Genomic DNA, 25227 nt, shown 5'->3' on the forward strand with positions numbered 1-25227 from the left:
TAAAAAATTTCTCAAAATTAGTGTTGTACACTTGTTTGCTGGACAGAAAACATACGAACATGCACATCCTCAATAGCGGTCACCGACAGAATCTCAAGAGACCTAACCAGGTTTTCCATAAATGGCAAATATACATTATTATTTTTTATATGACTCCGCGTATGTACGCGTATCAAAGCGCACATCCACCTGCAGTGCTCCGTGTACGTACAGGAGCTGTTTTTCCTCGCTGACACGCGGCTCTGCGGGTCACTCCAGCCAGGCTGCTGCACGTCAGGGCTCAAACTGCTCCATCCATCACCCGCAGCCCCAAAATTAACGGAGCTTGCAAACTCTGCAGCAAGACAGTAACAGCCCAATTTAAAGTCTGACCTTCGGAGAGCGGTGGGGTAGGATGGAAAAATTATTTCATGCCCTGTACCAAAGCCAACGCCACAGTTCAGAGGGATTTACAGTTGATTTTTTTAAATATATAAGATGAAGTTCACAAGTATACAGCTGTTAAACTGTTATGTCAGATAAGAAAACCGTTATAAAGGCTTTTAATTTATCAGGCGTTATCGATTACATTCACAGAGATGCACTTTCATGGCATTTAGAATTTTAATTTATCTGAATTACTGATTAATATTTTTTTAAAAGCATAATGCATTCAAGGTTATAAATAACACCATTTTATTAGTGGTTGACTGGGTAAAAACTATAGTTGATCAGCCTGAAAACTGTGATTGAAATAGGCTGCAGTTTTTGCCCAATATAGAATGTCTAGTCCAATTAAACAAACAGGATAATCTATTTTAAAATACTTTCTCAAATTTCCAATATTGAGTGATTTTATTAAGGAGTTGATCAAAGAAGTTATTTAATAATCAGAGATACACCCATCAGCAATGTATACCAGCACAAGTCATAGAGGTGCCTTTAGCCTTCTAGAATCGATACCAGCAGATAACAGCGATTAATCCATTTGTTAAATCACCTACTAACACACTTGTTAATTGCTCAATAAGCTAAATTAAGTGGAAGCTTAATAACACAATTTAAACTTCACACCCTGTTGTAAATAGCAGAAATACCACGTAGTTTAAAACTTCAAGTAGTTCAATAAAGTTGAACTGACTGAAAATAAAATTAAACTAATTCCATCAAATTACTAGACCATATTTTTAAGTGTAAGCCCAAAATTTGAAGAAATAATTGCTTTTTCCCAAGCCTTTTTCTGGAGGTCACCTAAAAAGCTCTCTGTTCTATTCCCTTACAAGGTATTTTATCTAACGGTGCCGAACATTTTCCTTCGTTAAACAGCTGGTTAACTTGGTGACAGAGTCAGACGCTAAGTAACCTGGAAGATGTTATTAAATAATTATAGGAGAACAGACAGCTGCAGTGTACGAGTCTGCCCAAACAGTAACGCAGGGATATTTACTATTCTGGCTTTATAAAACAATAGCAGCAAACGTGATCCTGCTGCACTGCACACCTTTTCAAATACACAGCTCAGCCCTCCCTATCGTGTATTTTAAAATCCAATCTAACCAGAGAATTTCACAACTGGCCACTAATTCACAGTGTTCTCAGAAGCGTTCGGAATTGGAGGTTTAGGGCAAAACCATTCCCTTTATACTTTTGATTGCACAACTTCAGAGCCACCCAAAGGGTCAAGTTGTCCCGCACACAACTGATCCTACCTCTTTTAGAAAATCTGACAACTGGCAGAACAGAAAACAGAAAAATTAGCTTAGATCTAAGTATGGTTTAATGGGAAACTTAAAGCCATCAAAGAATTAGTGGAGATCGTTTCTTTCATCACAGTATGATCCAGAGAGGTTCAGCAAAATTCCAAGTTCTTGAGAAACAACAACCACCCAGATTTTACTTCTGACGAGTTTAGTAGAGAGAGATGGAAAAGATACAACTTCTATCTTCTTTTTTAGTACTATGAAAATGCAAATTAACACATTTGCACACTCATCTACCAAGAAGCCCTGGGCAGAGCCCTTCCAGGAGGAGCTGCCCGGTCTAACGAGGACTGAGGCAGCACCAGAGGGTTTGGCTGGAGCCGGTGGGACCAGCTCTGCTGCTCCGGAAGGGCTGCGGATAAACCGGGGACACACACCAGTGGGGACTGGGGAGAGCTGGGGACCCCCCGCACCCAGCGTGGCTGTGGAGCCCCGGCTGGCCCTGCATGGGCAACGCGATGCTGCAGCTTTTAAACACTCCTGTTCAAAATCATCACACCTAGGAACAAAAACATGAACTACTTCAGAACTGTGAAGACAAAACACTTCAAAAAAGGTCTCCGTGCAATGTACTGGTAGAAAATATCTGACATCATTTACTGGAAAACTGAACAGAAAGGAGATTTCAAGTTGTATATGGTGTTGGTGAGACCAATATCAAGCAATGGACTGCACACAATTCTGGGGTCCAGCATCAAAAGCCTGTTGAAAAACTAAAGAAAAAGCCTGTACAGGAAGAAGAGCCAAACCATACTTATCAAAAAGAAACTATAAAGGTATAAATGTTCCTCCATGTACAGTAAACACTGGACAGTAAGAGGCTCTATCTCCTCAAAAAAATCCAGAACTAGGACCAACATCCAGAAGTGGAACCTGAGGAAATTCAAACAAAACTGTTCATGTTATAACGTTGGACTGAATAGTAAGGAAATTACAGATTCTTTCTGACTTGAAATAGCTATTTAAACAAGTTTATAGGGTTCATACAGAATTAACTAGGCTAATTTTAATGGCATCTGTTATACAGGATGTCAGGTTAGATGATTTAACACTCCCTTCTGGCCTTAAAATCTATAATCAATGAAATAATCCATTAGTTGCCTTTATAGAGTTTGCTGCATGTTCTGTGAAGCACCGGGGGCAGCCACGGCCAGAGACGCCGGCGGAACGGGAACCGCAATCCCGGCACCTGAGCATCCGGCCAGAGCCGGGTGGTGCCCAGTGCGACAGCACGGGGAGCAGCGCTGCGGGCGCTACTGGGAAACCGCGAAAGCTCAAGTCAGCATAGGCCACCTGGCCAGGACGAGCAAGAGCCACATTTCATCTTCAGCTTCAACAACACAATCAGATGTCTCTTGCAAGAGTTTTAACAATTACTGGTGATAATTTCCATTTGAAAAAAACCCTTTTATTTAATAAACCTGAGTGTTCACACTAGCACCAGCCACGTGTAGTCCTCTACAGTATCCTGCTACTTATTCTTCAAATAAAACGTAATTATTACACACCAGAGAAACTGTGTCATTATCTCATTATTTCCATTAAACTAATGGAAATTATTTACTCTTTTTTTTTTTCCACAGAATTAATGCACTTGGTACACGTGATTAATTATTTTTAACTAGTCCCAAGACTTAACAGTTTACAATCAGTTTACAGCTTTCTTGCCAATGAACTGCACTCAATGAATTGCACTTATTTTAACAGGAGAAAAAGTCTTTATATATTAACAATCATTACCCTAAATGAAGTTCTGTGGAACATCCTCCACTTGTTTTGAAGTAATCAAAGCTGCAGTCAGTGTCCTTTTAAAGGAAGCTCTCAAAACATTAACTAACTTGTAACTGAGTAGAACTAGTCTGAAAACTTTAAACTGTTTTACTTTGTCAAACTCGGTTGCAAAAGCTTCATGTGTGAGAAGAGCATTTAATCATAAGGAAGAACCTAGAGTTACAAGACTTAATTTAACTTCAAGAGTTGCTTGGACAGTAACCAAGAGTCAAGTGGGAAATCAAAACTCCAAACTTGATTCTTATTTTCTTATGCATTTCCAAAGGACACGTGATGCCAGCTGCTTCAGAAAAGCTTCCCTAGCACTGTCCAACCCTCGGCTGTTCACATGGCTGCTCCACGCTGCTGAGTGTTTGTAGAAATCCTACAGGATGTAAAGTCCCATGTAAAGGAACTGAGGCAACCCTGATTTCTAGACAAGGGAAAGTCATAAATTTGCTATATGATAAGCATTTCTTTGATTCAGGGTAAAGTAGGATGTTAACCTATTATACTGGAATGGTAGATGTAACTAAGTACAACCTTCAGAAGATGTGATTTGCAGATCCAAAGATGACGGGATCTATTAGAAAGGAGAGGAAGGCGGCCGCTGGCCCAGCCTTCCCCTCCAGGCTCTGCGGTTCATCGTACTTGTGCTCCCCCAGGGAAGCCTCAGCTCCACAGCTTCCTGGGGCTCTTCCAGCTGACATACAGTGTTAGTATCTTCTTTTAATTTTGTTTAAATGCAGGAATATTTTGTGTCCTGAGCACCTTGACAAAGGGTTTCAAACATCCACCCCTCTTCCCAAGAGCTGCTTTGGTTTATCCACTGGCCCCAGATTTGCGTTCACTAGACCCTCATTTCCCAAATACTGCTGCTCTGTGCTCTTCACCGAGTTCTTTCTACTCTTCGTATTTTTGTTTCTTGTTCCACATTTCTTTCTCTCTCCCAGTCAAATACCTGTATGAAGCAACACAATGTTGTGGTGGCAAATTGAACCTCCTGACACTCTTTGCTTCTCCTGTCAGTGGCCCTTTCATTGTGTGGCCATTCTGAGAGGTTCACTCATCAACCAAATTTGCTACAATAAAAAGGCAACCGGGTTGTATTTCAAGAATTGGTGGTTTAGCAGTTTCTACCTTTAAGAGGACAAACTAAAGCTGAACAATAAATCCCACGCAGAACACTGTATCAGCGGTTACCAGAAGCAGGTGTCCGAGCAGCCAAAACACAAGTTTACTTTCCCTCTTCCGGCATTCCTTCCCTCTGTGGGCGCTACAGCTACAACCAAGGACACAGTTCTGGGTGCTGCACAGAAGGATTCACACTGGAAAATATGTTGTTTGCTCTATCTGAATCATTTCAGCCCTCATCCGTTACATTCTTCATGTAATATCAGTGTTCTATTTTTAAGAGCAAGTCCATTCTAGAGCAACAAATGGAAAATTAACTGTAGCAGGTAACAATAAGAAAATTATTAAATAAAACTATATACACTAACCTGAATTTATATTAATCTTCAATACTTATGACCACATACACTGTAAGAGTTAGCAGTACTGTCACAAGAAATTTATTTCCTTTTTTTCTTTTTTCTTTTTTTTTTTTAATTTGAAGCTTTGAAATTGGGTGGGAGGAAATGAGGATTAGGAAGAGAGGCTGTTTTTCACTAAATATCAGACAGGAGATTTCCAACACTGCATAACGGTGAAAAACAATGACAGCACAAAGTACTGCAGAGATGGAAAGGACCGAAAAAGAACAGAAAGAGGAAGATGTGATAGTTAGCTTAACACAAGTTACTCCATTTCTGGGTTACCAGTTAAGACCACAAGAACCTTGTTTGAGGTCAGCAGCAGTTGTGTGTCAGCAGTGAAGGGGGAGCAGAATGATCAGATCTTGCTCAGAGTAAAACTGTCGGGAAAGTAACGTACATGGTGGAGTTGGACAAATTGCATTAATGGGGAGAAATGCACCAAATTCCATTTCTGATACAGAAGCTTATGAACGCCTGTGCCAGGGTCTCTTTGCTCTCTGTGCCCACCTGTCCCAATCACACATTTGTTTCACTTCACAAAAGGGGCGAAACAGCCCGCTCTGGGGAATCGGCAAGAGATTTGTTCAACACACAGGAACCAACACATCCCGATTTTCAACCTGCTCTGGGGGGCCCTGGGCGAGCAGGGGGTCGGACCAGACCCCAGAGGTTCCTCCTGACCCCAATCATCCTGTGACTGACTCTCGCCTGGAAAATATTGGAAGAACAAGAGGATACAATCGGGTTGTGAGGACCCAGGCCATTCCAGAGCAGTGCTCTGAGAGGAAGGCCAGTTCTCCTTCCAACACACTGTTCAGGAGCTTCACCCCCTGTCCCAGCAGAAGGGCTTTCAGAACCTGCCCCACTGCAAGTTCCCCAGTTCAGCACCGCACCCGGGCTGGCACCAGCAAACGCTGCGGTTCCAACCAGCTGCATGGACGTGGTGAGAAACCAGAGCTCAGGGATCCCCCGTGTTTACTGAGTACAGGTGGGTTTGTCCAGCCGCTGCACCGGAGCCCAGTGAAACGCGTTTGCGTGTCGTTGAGCAGTGCAGCGCTCCCACAGCCGTGGCCACGCCAGCTCATCTGCAAACTGCACTTACGCGTGTTGAAATACTTCAGCATTTGATTCTTCCTCTTGACAGAGAGTAGGGTTCCACTGAAAGCTCATTTAATAAAAATAATGCAATGCAAATGAACCTGAATCAGAAAAATTAGATTGATGGAAGTAGCTCGGTCGCTGTAATTACACAAGGTGTATTATTTCCTAAATTCTCTTTGCATTAAATATATACCATACATTTATCAAACATAATTAGCAGTTTAGGTGACAAGGATTTGATTTTTCTCCTGCAATGAAAATCCCTCTACACTAGTATGTACATCTAAAAATGTAATATGAACATTTTCTTACTATCATTGTTTACTCCTCTAAGAAAAAATCCACAGGATCAAAGAATCGGAGGGGGAATACCATTTGGGACTCACGGCGCAGAAGATGAAGAAGATGGCTAGCTCAGCTTCTGTGGATTTCATGAGCATAAAGTAAAATTAAATCAGTCAAAGCTTTTAAGGTTGTTAGTCAAATAAATCATATTTGAAAGCAAAATAATTGATGATACCCCAGTACAGCTTTATTTCCCTTATAATCAGCATTTCATTTTTTCAAATACAGAAATAAATTGATGAACGAACAGCAAGAGAAATGGAAGTTAAAAAGAATCTGTGACAAAGCTGAATGTGGTCAATAGGCATTCTACTAAAAGAAATGCGTTTTCAGAAAAAGAGAGAAATTATATTCAACAAAAACCTTATTTTTATGTAGCACTACCTTTCTTTGCCTTTTGCTAAGTTCCCTCTGTCTCAGCCTAATTGAAAGAATAGACTGGAGAGTCTATTTTAAAGCACAAAAACCCCAGTGAGGATGATCCCGCGCTGAGCTGTAGCTGGGGAGGAACACGAGCGGCCCCAGCTCTGCTGACACCCTGCAGCCCGACTCCCATCGACAGCTGTCGAAACCCGGAGTTTCCTGTCTTCAGTTTTCATTTCACCTTAATATTACTGCAACGTGTTTTCTAAGTGATCCTTGTGTTCTATAACAACAGAGGCTGTTTCCTTTTTTATCCAAGACTGTAACAGCCAACACTGTGGGGACATCTCCAAAAATATCCCCAGGAGGAGTTAAACATCCAAGACTCCTTACACAAGCTGTGTTTGGTTATAAGTCTAGTGAACATTTAGTTCAAAGTTGCGATGACTGAAAACATCCTGTTTCATTGTACAATGAGCGAAAGCAGCACCTTAGAGTCCTTGGAAAAGGGGCAAAATATTTGAAATGAGATGCATGCTTAAGTGTCACTATAAAAATATTAACAAGAACATTACACTACTGAACAACTGACCCTTTTCTGGACTAATTAAAGCACCCAACTGTAGAGTATCTTGCCCCTTCAGGGGCAGCAGCAGCCCAGCCCCAGCCCCGCCGTCCTGCCCCCAACAAGACCTGCCCAGCGCTCCGTTAGCGCATCGGGCACCTTCAGAGCTTCTGCTTTACACATTCAAATCCTGGTGTTCAAACTTAGTTCACGTACTGAAAGCAAACTCAGCTAGACATGTATTTGTTCTCTTATTTCTAAAGACAGCTCAAAAAGCAAAGCATGTTAACAAAGTGAGCCAGTTGCAAACTCTGAGCCCGTAAGAAGCTTGACATTTTATCCAGTCATTTGTTACCGGATGGTTTGCATCGTGTCCGCTTTGAGAAGGGGAGAGAGAAAGGACCACTTGCTGATTACGTGTCTTTTTTATATATATATATTTACTATGCGTGTCTCACTGCACTACATGCTTAAAAAAAAAAACGCAATTTGGTTCCCACAAATGCCATCAACCAACAGGACAGGGGCCAGTTTTGTTTATGCTGAGTTTTCATCTATGTTTCACGTGTTACTTTTCACAAGGCTTTAGAGCAAAACGCTGGCTACATGAACTACAAAAGCTGCCTGGTTGCACTGGCACGGAACTGCCTGGATCCTCTCCCTTCGCTGGGACTGAAGGGTGTTTCTAGCATATCTAATATTTACCGTTTGGGGTGCAATTTACCAAACACAGGGACATTAAAAGCTATTAGACACATTTAAGAAATTTCATTAGCACACACAATTATGAAACTGAAATTCTCGCTGGAACATGATGCAATGACATCAGCCTCACCGATCTCACAGAGAACGAGAACATTTCCAACACAATAATCACTTGAAGATTTTTCTTCTCTCTCTCAATAGCTGAATGTTTCTTCGGGAGTCTGGAAACACGGGGGTTTTGTTAAGATTTTGAGTGGTGTGTGGTGGCTTTTGGTGTTTGTTTGTTTGCTTTTTTAATATTTCACAGAAAATAACTATATCAAATAATGGCAGAAAGCACTTTCAGTTTTTATCTTGAAATCCCCTAGGATCATACAGGGACCTCAAGTCAAAAACCTTCACTTTAGAACAATAAATAAATAAACCCGCTAAAGCCTTCCCAAGGCTGGCCAACTGTAGCATAAGTAATGCAAGAGGCTGAGAGATGCCAGATAAATTTGATTACTATAAAAGATGGGAATATGTTTCTTTCCTCAGAGAATTCACAAAAAGGGGTCAAAAACAAAGCAGCACTGAAAGCTAACAACTTCATTTCACCGGCAACTCAAGGCAAAAATACAATACAATTTCACGGGAATGTTCTATCGCATCGGTGCAGACACCTCCTAATCTTCTATTTCTGAGAAAGGAAAATAGGAAAGATAGAGTCCAAGCAAAATGGGACTCTTCTTTCTTTTTTGGAAGACTCATTCTGAGTAGTATATCAATGTAGTAAAGAGCTCAAGAACTATTTTCTTCTTCCACCTGCTACCATTGCTGTCCTCTTCGATTCTTTTCTTTCGAACCACTTAAAGGTCACTTGCATGAGCACGGCGGAGCAGCACAACTGTAGGGAAGTCGGTGCTTTTCAGGGGACAGAAACACAACATGAAAATACTGGAAAAAAAGACAAACAATGAAGCAAGATTTCTGGAAGTGCTCTCCATTTCTTCAGACGCTTTTTGCTCCTTTCTAAGAAATCTGATAGCGCAACATAAAAACTATTTTCCTTCCAGTATTGTTTTCAACATTAACATAAAAAATCCTGACCAGGTGACCAATAAGGCCACTAATGGAAAGATCCTGAAACTGCCCACCACCACTACATTATTATTTCTCACGGTTTTAAATAACATTACTGGATTTTTAAAATTTAGATAAAAAATAGTTAATCTATAGTTTCTACTGTAACCATAAGCCTCTAACGAAGTGTAAATAGATGTAGCTGGGAGGTAAGGTTAACACACATTCCACAAAGCAGCAGGTAGTGTTTGCAGGGGAAAGAGCCCAGGCAGCGTCTGCTTCTGACTCCAGGAAGTGAGCAGAAAACTTTTCTTCAGGAGAAGTAACTCCAGGCTTTCTCCTTCTGAACATACCAGATACTTTCATCGGCCCCAACACCCTTGTATCTGGGCACAATTCTTACACCATGTTCTTACACTATATACGTGTAATCCTATATATTTCACACATACGGAGTTACCTATGCACACATTCCATACATAAACTTTCAAAACTACATTTGCACAGACAGACATATCAAACTCAAACACCAGGAAATACAGATATTAGCTAACTAGCACAACGGTACTTTGGATCCTTGTATGTATGCTGTAATTGAAATAACGTTGTTTTTCCCCACAGAAGCCAGATGTCATTAGGTACAGGAAAAAGGCTGGGATGACCCAGAAGGAAAACTGGAATAGAAGGTTTTGAGTGCCCAGGAGATCCTGCTCTGTATCCATGTGAATCCGCACCCCAAAGCCTGAACTCCTGGTCCCCACGGAGCATCTCTCACCTCCACAGCCGTTCCTACCCCCACCATACCTCTCAGACAAGTCACCTCACACCTCGTCTTGACTCCTATCACTCAGCCTCTCAAATTCTCAGTTTAGGAGAGTTCAAAGCACTCTCACCACCATCCTCATGTCCACGTGTCATACTGTAAACCTGCTCAGGCTCAAACAAAACCATGCACAAAACTCTTTAGGGTTCCTCCACGCAAAAAACTTCCTAAGCATATTTATCGATGCAGCATCTTGAAAGATTTTTCTAACCAATTTTTGTTTCTGTGAAAGACTTATGTCTTACACATAAAAGCATAAGAGCTTTTTAAAAAATTAAAAGTTGGCATATCTGAAATAGTATTAGAACAAATCGCCTCCTGCAGCAGCGATTTCGTAGGTAGCAATGGTTGTACCCGCTCTGTTCATCAGACAGGAATTTTTCATTTCATACATCATTTGAAACTTGCTGCAGTGATTCCACAAATCTGTCTATACTATTAGCACAGAGTGAAGAGAAGCCTTCTTTCCATCCACCCCTCCCAAATTCAAGTTATTTTGGCCAAAATGAAACTGTGCAAGTAGACCACCACAGCACTGATGACAGAGAAGCAAAGCATACTTAATACTAGATAATGAAGAAAAAAACCCTTCCATTCTCATAAATAATATTATATTTGAATACATCAAAGTAAAATCACACTGTCTACATCATCAGCAAACTTGTTGTGGAAACAATATACCACGGCAAGCAACCAGCTCGTGCATGCAGTTGTTGCAATATTTTTAAACACAGATTTGCATTTATATCATCTTTTCAGAAATTACTCTCCCAGGACAGTGTACAAGTCTGGAACAAAGCTCCTTGAAAAAATGCACATTCAGGCAGAGATCACCTCCACATTCTGAGGCCATTAACACAGGCACATCACTTACTGCTGCAGCTACCCCAGAAAAATTACAAGGATTATCTTTGCTGTTAGAATTATTATTATTGGTATGGTCTTGAAATGTTCAAATATAGGACCATGTTCTGAAAATATATCATTCAGTACCCTATGCGCTAAAGCCTTCAGTTCACACTGTGGCCACCACTCGCGCACCCTCAGACCGCATCGGGCTGCAAGCTGACAAACGGACAGCTGTCATATACAACTCATTGAAGTAATGCTAAACACTTGCACTTGGAGCTCAGCTTGGAAATGCAAAAGAAAAGGTTTTCTCACCGTATATGAAGGGCTGCGGGACTGTAGTACGCAACACAGGATACCCGCTTCCAGGGCGTTAACTCAGTAATTCCACTTCTTGTTCAGGATAAATCCAGAAAGTAGCTAGCAGAAATAAAGGAAAAACACAAATTTAGCAGGGGTTGCATGTGAACAGGAATTTTTTCTTGTCCATTTGACTAATTAAAACAAAAAAAAAATCCCCTGGTCTTCCTTTCTAGGGCAAAAGTGAAGGTGTGTTGTGAGAGGGGCCGCAACAGCACCGCGTTGGTTCCACACCGGGGACGTTGGCATCTCAGTGTGCACGGGGTGAGAAGGTTGGGGCAGCCGAACGCGGTACAGAGCGTTCCCTGCCCGCTCCGCACACCCAGCGCCACAGCAGCCCCGCTCCCCGCTGGACTGCTGCGTGGAATAAAACAACGGAAAGCTACCAAGTCAACAGACCCCTTCTTTCTACTCCTCAATCCACTGACACAGATTGAAAACCACAAGAATTGAAACAAAAGCTGCAGATGGATGAAAGCACCAGTTAATATTTTCAGAAAGATAAGGCCCAAGAGTCTATAAACCATACAAAAGAGGCACCAAATATAGATTATGTGAGTCTCCTCCTTTTATGTGTCAAAACAGTATTTTATTTTTAAATCTGCCAATCAGGGCAAAACTAATCACCAAAAAAAAAGTGTTTTAGCTTTCAAACATCTGTCATATCTTAAAATTGCTTGTGTCAAACAGACAGAATAGGAGTACATGGACCGTTTGCACAGATTCCTGGGCTCTAAAATTAAAATATACAGATATTAATAAGAGTTGAAACATCCAGTCAGTAAGTTCCTTTGCTCTGGAAAAGACTTTGCAGAGGAAAAGAAGTTTTGAGCAGTAAGCAGATACATTTCAGGGTTTTTTTAAAGTTGAGAACAGATTGTAGGGTTTGCAATGTAAGGTGGTCTGAAACAGGCACCGCAATTGTAAACAGCCCAAACACTGAACTATATTAGATTACAATCCCAGTTAGTATCTGAGGTGATTTCTAACAGTGCCAAGTGCCATCACGTGCCCCGACACACACACCCCAGGGCTCAGCAGGACCCGTCCCCCATGCGTGCTGGGGACACCAGCCCGGCACTGGGGACCACTGGGCAACTGCCCACTCAGTCACGGGCATTAAAACCAACAGCGACCAGGTTCTCCACATTGGCAGCCACATCACTGTAATGATGGGGAAAACACCTGCAAGAATAATTTCTTCAATACTACCAGATAATGCTCCATACTATTAATACTCATAGCTAAATACAAAGATAAGTAATGCTGCCTCAAGTTCATTATCTAGTTGCTGTCTCTGCAGCAAGAAAAAGCCCTGTTGCTACTGAATTGTCCTTTCAAATATTTTCAGTAACTTCTAAGACTATATACTGATATACTCTTCTTTTTAGTTAACACCAAAATATTTCTGTAAGCATTGGGACCCTGAAAAACTTTGGTTTGAAGTAAAAGACCAGATACAACAAAAACTTGAATATTGATTATTTTTTAACCTGTTGGAACACATGTAAGTTATCAAAAATGTCATAAGCTGTAGGAATCAATAGGAGGTGTGTGAATTTCTGTGAGTAGTGCTGTACAGGAACATGAGGAAGGTTACAAAATCTAAGATCATCCAACAACCGCTTGTGGAAAGCTTCCCAAATTCCTTGTCCCTGTGCAACCAGCCACAGGACGAGGGATGTTACTAAACATGAACTAAACACAAATGGTTATCTAGTTACACTTACGCAGCAAGTATGTAAATCTGCCTGTCTACATTCACAGCACAGTTTCTCGGAAACACGTCTCAGATACAAGCCACTGACATTACAGCATCATTAGCTGAGAACTTAAAGGGAACTCACATGAACTAATACCACACAATTAAAAATGGGAAAAGTCAGAACAAAGGAGACGACTGTTTCTGTGGATTCCTCTGCTAGAGGCTGCCCAGCTCTGCTCCATCACAGAGGTCCCCCCAGTGCCGTTCCAGCTCACCAAACAGCGCCCGACCCGCCGAGCCCCCCGTGCTGCAGCCCCCGCGCTGGGCTCAACCCGGTGTCAGCCAGTTTGCTGCTGAACCGGCTGGGACAACAATCCTGCACTGCCTGGTTATTTCTGCCACAGCATCGTCTGTGTATCCTTGAATTGCAAACGCTTACCTGAACACAGCAAACAATGTCAATGTGGGCCGCGCGGTAAAGATCTATAGCTCTAAACTGTTCCACCTTCACTGTGAACTTCTCAACTCGCAAATCGATAAAATCTTAAGTAATAAACAATGAGCCAGAAATATTATCGGGGAAAAAAAAAAAAACAAAAAAACAACCCTTACTCAGAATTGTGAATCATGGAGCCTACACATTTTCAACATAAGTTCAAGAAATAAAAATCTCATTAAAGCTTTAGCCCAAATTTCTAATTCATCAAAGGACCACATTCTGAATACCAATTAATTTCATGCAAAAATAAGTGGGGATTTTTTGTCTACATGTCTGTAAAACAACTCTTAGGTTACCAAACCAAATCTGATGACACTGAAAGTCTTTCAGGAACAAAGACAGACGAGCAAAACAACCACCAGATCTCCTTAATTCCATGCAAAAGTGTCAACAGCAAAATCACTGCATCTCTTCCATAGCAGAATATTAAATAGTTCATTAATATCCATTTTCCCTTCTTCTCCTTTCAGAGGCTACAAAAATCGTTTCTGTTTGATTTTACATGAGTGAAACTCCTCCCAAATGAAACAGGTACAAGTATCTTGAAAGAACATTCAAGTGTACATCACTCAAGACCTTGGCAGTCCCTATCTCCGGGAAACAACAATAGCATCCCACTAATAACAATGACTTGCTTAACTATTCATTTTTGTAAATAATGGAACTGAAAATTATCTAGTGATGGATTTACACTTTTACAATGCATCTCAGGGATGAAAAATGAATAGGGACGAAGAAATTATGTATATTACAATGGGTGACACACAGAACTTAAGATTCCAGCTAGCTCCACAGAACACCACAAGCTGCAAAATGTGGCACTACAATTTTTAGCATTTTACCTTTGTCTAATACTACTGTGATACATCCTATACGTATTATTTGTATTATAGTAGCACTTAAAGACTCCAATTAAAATCCAAACACCATTGTATTAGGCAGAAATAGTACGAAAATTACAATAGGTGTCATAGCCATTTTAATTCCAAACAACCACAATGAATTACCTGTTTCTCAGACATACCTTCCTTCAGATTGTAGTTACCCACAGAACTGAACGCGTTAGTTCCTGTGTTCAGGGGGAGCATTAAAGGGATTGCCTGGGCAGTGTTTTCAGCCCTTTTGTGTTTGAACACCGTGCTGATGTTTCCAGCAGAGGCCCAGAGCCTGGCTGAGCCCCGTGCCCAGGGCTGGGGAACCCAACCCCAGCCACAGGGCTGCAGTTCCACAAGAACTCCTGTGGTTACATTTGCCTGTCACGGCCCCTCCTTTTCAGTTGATTCCTTCTTTTGTTTTAGCTTAAGTACTGACATACTAAACACACCAATTCACTCTAGTCTGGGCTATCATTTTACTATCAATACTGGACAACTGGAGTCTGAGACCCAGGCATGGCCTGTTAGAAAGACATTCTGAGAGATGCATCTCACGGGTATGTCTGGCCAGTTGGAGAACTCAGTATTGCTTTGTTTTGACTTGAAGAAGGCACCACAAAGTAGCGTAGATATTGCAAAAGAAGACAAATTGGAGGTGGGAACTGGCAGCTTTTCTGGGAACAACGGAAAATGCAAAGTTTCTATACTAAAAGAGTTAAGAAAGATGACTTTTGTGTTTAAGTAACAAATGGCGAGTGTTTACACTGTGACTATTAGTTCTGTAGTAAGGTGTTTATTATAAACAGTATTTCAAACACAGGACTTTAAGAGACAATGTATAAATATTTTAAATGGTAAAATATAGGTGTTGGCTTTTTTTTATACTGTGTCCAGAAAATTTGCACAAACACATCAAATTCTCCACCTAGGGAATTTACTTTATTGTTAAGTTTGCATTTAAAACAAATCTACATGACCTATTTTGGGGCTAATATAACTAAAAGGAACCTATTTGTTGTTTATTATTTATAGAAGATTCACTTCAGATTAGGCCTTTTGCAGACATGTGTATCTGTGTGGCATCATAAAGCATCTCCAGATATCTCCCAGCACTAAAACAGACGAGAAAATGACAAGTTCGGATGTATCCCAGTACACACAGTGTTTTATGAAAGCTAAGATTAAAAGGTGCTTTTTCCTCTTCAGAAAGGCCAGATGAAAGAGCCAGAGCCGTGGCTAATGCATTGACCTTCTGGGGCTGATAATGACAAGTTCAAGTTCCTGGAGTTGGATAAGACGTGGAACTAAAGTAAGGGCACTCAAACAACGAGCGCTCCTGCTCTGTTAGAATGCTACTCGCAAAACTAGCCCTATAGAAAGAAAGGAGAAAACAGTTTAATTTTTTAATATATATATATAAAAATAATATATAATATATATATTACTTATAATAATATATATTATATATTATATATTATATATTATATATTATATATTATATATTATATATTATATATTATAATATATATAAATATATATAAATATATATAAAAATATATCTATATAAAATATAGATATATAAATACATATGTATATATAAAAATATATATATATACACATAGATAACCAAGGAGTTTTTCTACACCATCGGCAGGTCTTGCAGCTACTTTCTTCAATCTAAGCCAATGGTGGTTTCTTTCACTTTTTAAGACAAAACTTGAAATTGTTTCATATTAAAGGTATCAAATTCATGAAAACAGAGGCATAAAATTGCTGCTTGCATCTAAAATTTCACATTTTCAGCTTTTTCTCTTGTAAACCGAGAGAGTAAACCAGTAAAACGATATATATCATATAAGAGATGTAACATCTCTTTACAAAGCTTGCCTCCTAAAGTTCCAGGCAAACAGAAATGCATTTTTATACAACAAGCAGACTTCTCACGGTGAGCTCGTCTGGAAATCGAGCATCTGCCTTTTGTTTCCAAAGGAAGACGACAAAAATACATCAAGCACTTCTTCCTAACGCCAACTGAGCAACCCCCCAGCTGACCCCGGCCTCCGCTCCCGCGTGTCCCGCGCTGTGTGCGGCGCTGCCGGCGCCGCGCAGGACCCAGCGCAGAACAAAGCTGCTCCCGGGCCGGCACCAGCGGCAACGGCGAGATGGGCAGCAAATGGAGTCGGACGGAGGAACTAATAAAGCTCCTTTTTTACTAAGTCACCAATGCTAATAACACCACATATTAGGTTGTACTACTGATCCATACATATGTGTTCTGGCACATTTTGTATTTTCAAATACTAATATTTCAGTCTACATAGAGATATTACAACCTTTACATCTTTGTTTAAGACAAATAATAAAGGCTAAAAAAATGCTAGGAATCAAATTGGTGTAAACCAACATGTGCTTCATCAGTGTTTAATGATCAGATCATAGCCCATGTTTTCCACTGAAAGATTCCTGCCAGGACAGGCTGTGATCACAAAGGGAACAATACCATTCCCAAAAAAGATTCCTTTTTAAATTCATCTCTTGAAACAGCATTTCTAATTTCCTCCTCCTCACTCCCAGTTCAGGCTCATCTCAGAAACAATGATTTATTTAGAAAGAGAAATTAATTCTAAGCAAAGTCTTGAGTTATTCCACTCCAGCAAATTTTCATAGACAGAATTTTTTGCTTTTCCCTAGAAAAAAAAGTGATATTAAATACAAAGAACCCCACACATTAAAAGAACACTAACATTTCTAAAACAAGAGCTTGAGCTGAAGTTAAGAAATTGCCATAATTAAACTTGTCCAGGAAGACAGATTAAGGTCAAATATGTCCATTAATTTTGGGTATCGACTCTAAGCCACCTTAGACTTGATTTCTCTTTTTCTGAAGCACGCAGCACTTCACAGCATTTACTGTGTTCTTAGGATGGTTTTTACCGGTTCCCACTGTGGTTGTTCAGCGCTGACACCCCGCACCAGAGCCCGTGGGACGGACACACGGCAACAACTGCGCCACCTCACAAAAAATCTGTTTGTTAAAGCCGCTTTCTGCTTTACTCATGGAGCCCACGCTCGCTCTCAGTTTCAGCTTCCTACCACTCACATAGCAGGACCTTCCACAGCAGCAAACTCCTCCTTTATAAAACTGAGCCACCCCTATGACTTTTTCTGTGCACGGATTGGGTGTAAATACTTTTTACACTGATATTAATGAAGTTCCCACATGGTGAGCGCAGGCCCACAGCCACCCCCAGTACTCCCACAGCTCCCAGTCACCCCAGAGCCCCAGGAGCCATTTCCCCCCCGTCATGGACCCTCCCCTGCGGCCCATGGTCCCATCGGATCTTCCTCCCGGGGCTCAGCCCAGCCAGGACCCCTCAGAGAGGCCAGCACAGAGACTCACCCATGAGCAAAGCTCTGCATGCACGTGTGCCTTGACCTGACGGCACGGCCGGGGCCACGGGCACAGTAAAACACACCAGAATGGCCTTGTTCGGCAGTGCAAGTTGAGGGAGCCAAAATAAATATAGAACAGCATCAGTCTCTGGTGGCGTTGCCCAGGGCAGGGCACTGTGATAGCCCATGGCCTGTCCCCGCAGTGGCCACGGCCTGTCCCTGTCTGTCCCACGCGTGCGAGAAGCCAGGCCAAGGCTGGCGGCCCTGCCGGGATCTCGCCACGTGGGAAATGGCACTCTGCTGAAAGAAAAGATGCATTCACACTTTGTAACACATTTTCTCGGGGTTTTGTTACATCCCTCACTACTTCTAATTATCAAAGAGGCTTTCTTTCTAAACAAAGGCTGCTGCTTCTTCATCCAAGAGCGATGTTAAGATGCTAAATGAGGAATACGATCACAGCGCCTCGCAAACAAAAGGATAAGTCAAACACAGGCACTTGTGATTTCTGCGCTGGATCAAGGAGAGGGAAAGGAGTTACAGAGAAGAAAGCCCAGATTTCAAACGAATGTTTCCTTAATCAACAGTTACCGCAACAAGGTTCAGAAAATTACAGGGGGAAAAAAAAAAAATCATCTTTTTCTGTAAATATCCCTTGCTGTTTTCTTCTTTGTTTGAGGTGAAATATCTCTTTTTTCTAAGCACCAGCCTTAAACCTTTTATTTTTCAGGTTAGCTTGGAAAAAGGAAAAGAAAAATCTAACCTCGATTTTTTTAATTTGACACAAACTACGAACAGTTCCTCTGAAAATACTAAAGCCTGTGATGTAACTTTTTTATTTACATAAGTTCTAAACCATCTGTTATTTATACAGAAACCAGAGAATAATTTGTGCTATAAACATACCTTATTTGTTAACATTCCTAAATACTCATTATGTGAGCACACTGTCTTTAAAAAGCTTATTGTTTTCTCATTACATTTGGATATTTTGGGAAGAATCTGTGCACTATGTTAAATAAATAGTAGTTACTTCCTATCTCCAGCACTGCCTTCTGTTCACCCCCCTCAGCTTTTTTGTTTGCACTGAATTAATACACCTTTTCCAGCACATTGTCCGTTCTGTGCAGTGAGTTTCTGAATCCTCAGCAACCCTGTTGGAGGGAAGAAAATAATGTCACTAATTCAATATCTTTCTGTTCTTCCCTCTTTAATTTCCAAGGCAAAGTTTGCCACGCATCATAATATTTTCCTTTGTATCCTCCTCTTTCTATGGCCTGCTCCTTGTGACACAGCAAATAGCTTCCAAATAAGTGTTGTTTGTGTACAAAACCCTCTGATGTTTAATGATGGTAACTTCAGTTTACAAATGAGCATCTGCAGCAGAGGAGGTTGAAGCCATGCCAGTTGAACACAGTCAAAGTTGAATGATGGCTGGCTAACACGGACAAGATGCAAACATACTATTTGTCCTTTTTATTTACTGTTATTTTCCCTTCTAGTGGACGAGGGTTACCTTTATTAATTCCTCTTATCCTTTTATACGAGGCTGCTGAACAGTCGCCATGTATTTTTAAGTTCCATACAGCATATTAAGTTGCACACTCCTATCTCTCTGTGATCTAGAAAATGTCATGTTTTGCTTAGACATAATTTCAATAGTTTTATGTATTTCAAAGGGTGCTTAAGTATGTTCGTATTAACCTGGTTCTTATTCACATTCGAAGATACTACCAAAAAAAAAGTATCAGAAGGCTTGATAGCGTGCCTTAATCTGAGTGTAATAAAATGCAGGTGATCTTCAAACGCACACTAAACTTGCACATTGACTTTCTATGACTGTACAAACTCCAAGTAATGGCAGGAAAAAAATATCACTTGGGCCAGTGAATAAGCAATTTGTGGGAACAGCTGCTACATTAGCACAAGCAAATCATATCTAAAAGGCAATGTCTGAACTTACATCCCTTTCTTAAAGTAATATTTTATGACAATCAGTTCTCCCTAAGCAGAAAGGCGGCTTTAAACCTCCTGTGAGCTGTTGGGCACCTGCGCAAACTGGTCCAGCAGAGTTTTTCTGCAGAGACAGCGGGTCAGACACGGCTTCTGGTGGCAGATCAGTCACCGGCTCCCTCCATTGCCTTTGGCAAGTCATTTAACCTCTCAGTATTAATGTTTTCCTGCTAGTGGAATTGTTCTTCGTCATGCTACGGAGGAGTTTAGCCTATTAATTAATAAAAATAACTGTAAAAATGCTCCTCCTTTAATTCCAATGTCTGTCTGGCCTACAGAATAATACCAAGAAACTCAAAATGACTCTGCACATTAGACAGAAATGAGCTGTCTCTATATAAGTGGGTGATATTTCAGAACAGATTTCTACCGTACATACTGTAATGACTTCACAAATTCCGAAGAAGAACAAGGCTTCCAGTTTTCTTGCAACTCGTGAATAACAACAACAAAAAGAGCAGCAGTGGTCTTTGTCTTGAACTGACAACTTGTATGTTTTAGAATACTCCTAAGTTTTAATGAGCTAAATGATTTAAAAACATATATATGTATTGTGAAAATTACCTCGATCAGAAATCTTACGTGCCATGTTCCAGCCTAAACCAAACTTTTACTGCCTAGATATAAATCCCTGGAAAACGGAGTTTATAAGGGAAATGCTGGCAGAACCTCAGCGCCGCTGCAGCACGCTAACGGGTGCCACCGTAATGCAGGCTATTCCAGAATAATTTTTCTTTTTATTATTTCATTAAGTTGTATCTCACTAAAGTTCCTCCTAGGATCTCTATACAGCACCAAATTTTTCATTGAGAAAACTATAAATCATAGGCCTAAATTACAATTTAATTATAAACGCCTTCCCTTCTAATGCTGCCTGGGACCTTTTACCCTCCTACATAATTCTAAAAAATGACCCCTGTCATAATTTCCTTCACTAGAATAATATGCATAGATCTAATCCTGAATCCTGCTGTCTTATAATTTAATATAAGAGGTAATTATTATTCAAAAGATAATGTTGCAGATATTGAAAATATTCTGAAGTTTAAGTCTAAAAAAACCTTGACTTGGTACGTAAAAGCCTCTTATTTGACTCTTGCAGAAAAGAAAATAAATAGAAAGGATTTAAGACTTTATGCGAAATGCCAGAAGTATTATTTGTAGCTGGAAACAGTCTACTGTAATTTCTGTAGCCTTTGAACTCCAGAGAAAACACACACACACACACACACACACACAGCAAAACCAGGAGGACACCAGATCATCTATTATTGATTTCTACCTTTTGCCATAGGTTACACAGAAAGTTCCAGATTGCCACTCTCTAGCTGAAAAATATGTTTTCAGTGGTTCCACATTTCCAAATGCAAAGAAGTACGTGCAAGCCAACAGCAGAAGAAAAACCCCCACAACATTGCACCTCTGTAAAACCTTCTTACACCTCACGTTTTAGTTTACATTTATTACACCAGAAGCACTGTTGCATTTATCCAAAGCATTCCTGTAAAGAAGCTAAATAACATTAAAACTTTAAGGAATTAGTACTTTTTTCCTCTAAGTCAGAAAAGCGAGAAATAACACCATTATGTCAATTCATCTCACACGAGAGACAGTGAATTTAATCTGGTCCCAAGAACACAGCTATTATTGCCTGTCTCTAGTCACTTCACAAAGAAAGACTTTGACCTTAAAGCTCTTTTTTCTAAAACTGGGATTTCATCAATTAAAACCTGTTTTCTTTTTAGTTAACTCTTACAATATGCAAGAATATCTGCCAAAGAAGTGAACTGATAGTACAGATGGAGCAAAGAAGGTTAGGATGAACTTGAGAGGATTAACAAAGGAATTCTGGAGTACAGGAGAGTCAAATTCACAGAATTACTGGCATGGTTTTTCTGTTGCAAATTCAGGGAGCATGCCCCATTTTTTCAAGTAAATGAGATATCAAATGAGCTTCATTGCTTCTAACCATACACGGCTCCATCCGTAAGAACAAATAAAATACCCTAAGTGACAGATTCACCATCCTGGAGCGGCAGAGGCCAGCGAGGTTATCAGAAAACGGGGTTCACAAGAGGTAATTATAGCCCATGCTCACCCTTCTTAGGTGAGGCAGAACATCACTATACAGCTCAATAAAAATCAAACTATATAGTGCAGAGGCACCCGTTTACTACCCTCTTTGTTTTTGCTTTGGGAGCAGTTCATTTAAGATGTAATAAATTGAAGGTTTTTTCCTGTCCCTCCATAAATCCAGGGCCGGTGCAAATGAGGTGTTCTCATTACGAGCAGGGGAAGGGGCTCCCTGGACAGTGACACCAACCGGCACCATTAAAGCTCTCATTAAAAGGAGCCGCTCTTTTTTGTAATGAGGAATATTACCTACTAACACTTGAAGCATGGTTCAGTTCATATTGCTGAAGCGAGCTTTTGGGGGGCAGTGAAGAGGAAACAAGAGGAAGTCCATAGTACCGCAAACATAATAAAAAAGAGAGAGGGAATTTTGCCTGTAACAAATTAATAATAAGTAAGAAAGTGCCATTGACTGCCTCTGTCTAACTGAATTGCTTCATGCAACAGAAGGATTTAAGGATCTCGGGGGATTCACGGAAGACGTTAGACTCTACTTTTAAATGAACAAACAAAACCAGACTAGATGGGCGCAGGTAGAGTGAAAAGATTGTCAGTAGATGATTTCCTGACTGGAGGACCCAATAAAACACAAAGCTTACACAATTTTGAACGACTCATATTATTAGCAAATTAGAATGTGTTATTGTGATGGGGATTGTAGAGCACCAAAAAGGACAGAACAGATATACAATAACAGATATACATATATACAATAACTTTACATTAAAAAAAAAAGTGCCAACAGGCACTTTGGAAAACAAAGGATACTTTGGTGGTTCTCTCTGCATTTTCATGCTACTCTATCATCAAATGCCATCCTGCTCCAGGACCCATGAGCAGCCCAGCGCTCAGCAGAGGCTTCTCAGGGCTCCATGGTTTGAACATCACATCGTCCTGACTGACCTCACAATTCAACAGGGAAAAAAACCCAAACCCTGAAGAGATGAAGGTCGGAAAATAACGAGAATATGCAGAAGCAACAATTGGAAATCTCTATGAAAAAAGTGTTTGCAGTGCCCTTGGCAGTGCTGGTGCCACCAGGCGCAGCCCCAGCCAGGACAGGGCACAAGGATTCGCTGGGCAGGGACTGCAGCTGCTTTTGTCACCAGCCAGTCAAACCTTGATTAACCTGAGCGGGAGCTTTGCCTGGGTCACAAGTGAAAAACTGACTTCACATGAGTATTATATGTACATGTACAATACGTTTAGAAATTATATTTTTAAAGAGCTATGAAAATAACTAGGAAAGACCCAACCTGTGTTGCTGCTGGACCCCGTTTGCCTGTGGCGTGTGTGGAACATTGGGCTGGGGCCCCAGAGCTCAGAGAGCACTCAGCAGGGCCTTCCTCACCTTCCCTGCGCAAGTTCTCAAAACCAGCCACTGCTAGTTCCGAGTTTATTTTGGCTCTACATGTTCTTTTAATGAGTTTTGAAAAACCTCCATTCTGACAGCAGCTACCTTATACACTTTAGTCTGTTTCTTCTCTATTCAGGACTAAGATCTTATCCATTTGGCAACAGCATCAGTCCTGATAGCTGCTGTCCTATCGACGGTCTTTCATAGAGAAGGATACAAAAGCATTTGTCTGTCTCAAAATTATCTTTTGCTCTTCTTTTCTTTATTTTCCTATTCCTGCTATTGTTCTTAGTATTGTTATTTCACTGTTTTGATACATCTTGCTAGCTGCTTCTCCTTTTATGATGTGGCCTCCCTGATTTTATCACAACGTCTGTCTGCTATGTTTTTATACTTATTCTCAGCAATCTGCAGAATGGCTTTTTTATACCTTGCATCCATCCTCTGCACTGGGACAGTTTGCACTTCATAAAAAGATTACATTTGTAATTGTTCAGACTTCGGGTCTAAATAATTCCCCATAATTGTGACATTAGGTGTCTGAGATATTCAGTCACTGATTATTCTGAGCTTTTAGTTGCACACTGAACCCAAAAACTTGCTGCCGTTTTGCCTGTGATGTCCTGAGTAGTTAACACCTTAGCCGTCTGCATTCCTTTTACATTCTCGTTCTACAAACACAGCAGCATATATTGCAGCAAGAATTTAGAGTTTTTTTACACTATTAGTACATGGGGAGCTAACAATAGTTTCCCTTTCCTCCTGTCTCTAACTAGAGGCCACAATGAAAAAGAGGAGTGAAAAATCTCACACCAGCTTGTATTCTTTGCTGATGGTGGGTGCTCCTTCATTCGGGGGTCCAAGAACATCCATCCTTCCAACTCTGCAAAAATACTTTTGCAGAAGGAACCCAGCCCCAATACGTTTTCTCTCACATTTAATAGGCCACTTTAAGAGCACGTTTACTCAGTCCTCATCAAACAAGGATAATTGACAGCTTTCCACCCCTAGCATCCCTGTTCTGAGAAGGCATTTTCCCCAGGAGCCGCCTTGTACAACCTCAAACACTTTATTACTGGTCAATTTGGGTTTCCTGCCCACTTTAAGTGGCAGTGCTGAGGGTCTCTAACTCTCTGGTGTCTGGCTGATCAATATGAGCAGTCAGTGCCGCAGCATTTCCCTGCTACTCAGCAGAAGGACGGCACAGACTGCCTTTGCTTGTGAATAACTCCAGCTTTCACAGTACCCCAGAAAGTTAAACTTCAGAAATAGGAGCTGCCTTTTTCTTCGGACTTTTTGGCTTCTTTTGAGATTTTTCTCTATTTTAACTCTTGCCAGAGAGAGCAGAGAAATGCAGTTAGTTGGATGCCATTCCGTGGTGGGGAGGCGACCCCGTCGTCCCGCGCAGGGCTCACGAGTGCCCCCGACAGCAGCACACGTGGCGCTGAGCCTGTGGAGAGACCTACAGACAATCCTATAAAACGCCAACCGCAGCTTTACAGTCACTGTACTGTGGGTATGACAAAGTCAGGACTAAACAATTATTGCCTCAAACTCACACAGTAAAGTTTGTTTATGAGGTAAATTTTAACAAGAAACAAACAGTTTGTGTTGTTTATAAGCAAAGCCGAGCTATAAAAACCAGGGAATGCTTTGTGAGCAGCAGCCCGTGGGCCAGCGGAGGGCCCAGGGCAGCTCCTGCTGCTCCTGCACACACCTGAAATCAAAGGCAGAGGGATTGCCCAGGGATGGCTCCGTGGCCAAGTCTTCAGGCATTCCTAGGGATATTTCTTCTCACAGGTCTTCCCTTCAACCACATAGAATGGTCTCCTTCTAATGCTCATATGAAAAATAGCCACAAAGACTACTAAAAAGCACAACAATAGCATACACCACAGTATTTTGATCTAAACATTCCCCAAACTCAGACTGGTTTCCTGCTGCCATCTTGTTTGATAGGAAACACCCCTATTCTTACTCAGCACTGCATCACACCCTCTCTCTGAATGAAACTGGTTCCGTAGGTAGAGCC

General features: G+C 41.0%; 1 protein-coding gene across 1 annotated transcript in view; it reads right to left on the bottom strand.

Annotated features, from left to right (window-relative positions):
- ZFHX3 (zinc finger homeobox 3) overlaps positions 1-25227 on the bottom strand; it is a 547783-nt gene that overhangs the window by 349562 nt on the left and 172994 nt on the right. The window contains exon 3 of the mRNA XM_071814502.1: positions 11176-11280. The gene's annotated coding sequence lies outside the window, so the exon portion shown is untranslated. The remainder of the gene's footprint in view (positions 1-11175; positions 11281-25227) is intronic.

The sequence above is a fragment of the Patagioenas fasciata genome, chromosome 13 (assembly GCF_037038585.1).
Source record: "Patagioenas fasciata isolate bPatFas1 chromosome 13, bPatFas1.hap1, whole genome shotgun sequence".
NCBI classification, from domain to species: domain Eukaryota; kingdom Metazoa; phylum Chordata; class Aves; order Columbiformes; family Columbidae; genus Patagioenas; species Patagioenas fasciata.